The sequence below is a fragment of the Solanum tuberosum genome, unplaced genomic scaffold (genome assembly GCF_000226075.1).
Source record: "Solanum tuberosum cultivar DM 1-3 516 R44 unplaced genomic scaffold, SolTub_3.0 scf00389, whole genome shotgun sequence".
In the NCBI taxonomy this organism is placed as follows: domain Eukaryota; kingdom Viridiplantae; phylum Streptophyta; class Magnoliopsida; order Solanales; family Solanaceae; genus Solanum; species Solanum tuberosum.
In genome coordinates this window covers 547,554-550,404 of record NW_006239314.1, presented here as the reverse complement: position 1 = coordinate 550,404, position 2,851 = coordinate 547,554, and the positions used below count along the sequence as shown (strand labels likewise).

At 34.6% G+C, this 2,851-nt stretch overlaps 1 long non-coding RNA gene across 2 annotated transcripts; it reads right to left on the bottom strand.

Annotated features, from left to right (window-relative positions):
* On the bottom strand, positions 1-2,851 carry LOC107057865 (uncharacterized). 2 transcript variants are annotated; one of them, XR_001471602.1, is made up of 5 exons: positions 2,709-2,851; positions 2,490-2,587; positions 2,111-2,254; positions 1,941-2,018; positions 1-1,220 (listed from the first exon to the last, which is right to left on the bottom strand). It is a non-coding gene; the product is annotated as an uncharacterized lncRNA (long non-coding RNA). The 2 variants fall into 2 exon arrangements; XR_001471601.1 differs by lacking the exon at positions 1-1,220 and having other exon boundaries at positions 1,913-2,018.

Genomic DNA, 2,851 nt, shown 5'->3' with positions numbered 1-2,851 from the left:
AAAGAAATTACTAAACAACCTTAGTGAAAATTCCAAATTAGCCATTGCATCCAACCCCCATCCCATCCCTGGACTATCCTACACCGGCTACCCCTAAATCCTCACCCATCCATCCCATTGAGTTTTGCTGGATTACAACGGCCCCCATCCCATCCCTTGACTATCCTATACAAAATGGAAAATCTCTTCTCCAAGGAGTTAGGAGACAATAATCGACATAACTATGTCATCTTATATAGGGACAAAATGAATACAATCTCACCCTGTGGTCTTCGAATCTATAGTAGACAAACGGTAAGTAAAGAGATATTGTATAACTGCACCAACTATTCATTATTTCTGAAGTAATACAGTGAGTGCATCACATGTTAAAGAAATAAAATTAAGTTTATTACTTTTATTCATGAACATGTACAACTCTTGAGATGAACTTTAATTTGTCAGTAAACTATAAAATAGAGGTAATCTATAAAGGCTTAAGCCTATTGGATTAGATTATGTTCTCCGTGGGGGCGGTTTTTCTTCAACTCCAAAACTGTATACGTCAGTTCTGGTGGTTATATGATTTACATATGAGAGGCGACAATCAGAAGCTGAGAAAAGAAATTATCTCAGGTTACATGACAGAACAAACCAAGTAGTGTTACACTCCCAATTTCTTTCAGGACACATAGTATTGATATTTGCGAGTATGAAAGACTGAAGGATTAAACAGAGGAGATAACTCTTAAGAGAGACCTCATCAAGAACTTAAGAAAATTTGTGTGATAATTTAACAAATTCAGCGAGGCTAATTGATGAAGGAAGTCTATTCACACTATATTCATTTTAGTGCACTTATTGACTTAATGTTTCCCAAGTTCGAATGTGAGGCCTCTATTTGAGGATGTAATAAAACAACATTTACCATTAGAACTAATTGAGCAGCGTGTGTTATCCCTCTGTATTTACCTGAATCACCTATGACTGTCGTGTTATGCAAGTTCGATTATGCTTTAAGGTGGAGGAATTTTTTGCAGTAGTCTTTTATTAAAACATCATTTACACTACCTAAATGAATGGTCAACATGTAGTTTTTCGACACAGAAACAAAAAATCTACCTATTAAAGAGACAGATAAATCAAAGAAGCCACAGGTCGATAATTAGAGTGTCCTAAAGAGTTACATTTACAAAAGTTGAGGAGACTGGACATGCTGTCAAATTAATTCAACACTGATGCTGCATTGAAACTGAAGAGTCCATGTAACGTGAATACAATTCATCAAGTATACACAAAACAGTCAGCAGATAATTTCAGTGATGTCCAACAAAATTCATATAACATAGCCACCAAGTTGACCATAAAATCCATCAAAACACATTAATGAGGAATTCATCTTACTGCAGTTTTGAATTCCCCCGACTTTAAGTATCTAAGCCACATTTTTACTGAATTTTCTCTTCAAGTGCAGTAAAGTAGCTCAAAGAACAGAAAGCAAAGTTACAACTGACAACTACATCGAGAAAGAGGCTACTATGGACTGTCAATTTTTACATGTGAATCAAAAAATAAAAAATTAAGCTTGCATAACAACGGGTAATATACCAAATTCATATTAAATTTCAGGTCGAACAACATCATTTATCACGCCAAAACAGTCTAGCTGTGCAGCTTTTAAGCAATTTGGATACACTCATATCTAAAAATTGGCTAAACTATTGATAAATGTACTATCTAATGCTGGAAATATGACATAGTACAGTGAAAATTGATCAATTTACTACCATCACTGCATTTTGATACTCCTTGAATAGAGAAACAGATGGAAATGGACCAGCCAAGTTATTCCTAATGACACCATCTCTATCTTTTAACTACTTTTGTACTTGGCTTCCGATTGACGCTCAGCTCAGGTAAAGCACAAGAACAATTAGGAGTAAATTGAAATTGTATATTACCAGTGGTCATATACTCGGGAGCAGCACAACAGAAGGTACCCATTTTACTGTTGATTGACTCAACTTTGCATTGTAATTCTGTCAATTCATGGTATGGACAGATCATAAGAGGACAACATAAATATTGTTAAAACTTGTAGAAGACTAAATTTTAAAGTAGTTTTACATACAGCAGCAAGCAAAATGTTAGATGATTTGAAATCCTGATATATAATTTTAGCTTCTGGGCTGTGGAGATATGTCAGTCCTTTAGTTGCCTCGAGAGTAACCTTCATTCGGAGATTCTATGATAGTGGTTGGAAATAAGCACTCCTCTGTTCAAGATGTACCAAAGGTTAATTCAATGACATTACAGGGATGATATTAGTAGATGTCCTCAAATTAGATGTGGATTCAAGATCTCAAGTTTATGGATTTTTATAATGAACTAAGTTCATAGTAAAATAAATTTCTTATACATGGTTTAGAAAAAGCAAAATCTACATATCATATTGTGGATCCGTTCTTGCATCAAATATGCAGTTATGGTTTCACACGAACTATACTTACTTCTGAATAGATGATTTTCCAAACTTCCTCTTGGAATGAATTCGCACACCAGAAGCATGTGTTCATCTTCTAAGCTGGCTCAGGTAAGCAATTTTTGCCTGTAGTTTAAGTGTACAGAGAAAACAGTTAATCAACTTATCAAGATCAAGAATTATAGGAAAGCTTCAATGTCTTTAATAAAACAATCATCGAAAATTTTAAAGGGAAGAGTTTATATACCAGTCATTCCTTGTGACCTTGAAAGCTTTCTTCAAGAATTTCACTTTGACTTTGAGGAGTCAACGGAGCCGATAAATATGAATGTAATCATGGAAATGACGCCTAATTAATATGTATCTTTGTATGTCTTCTGTCTGTTCCTA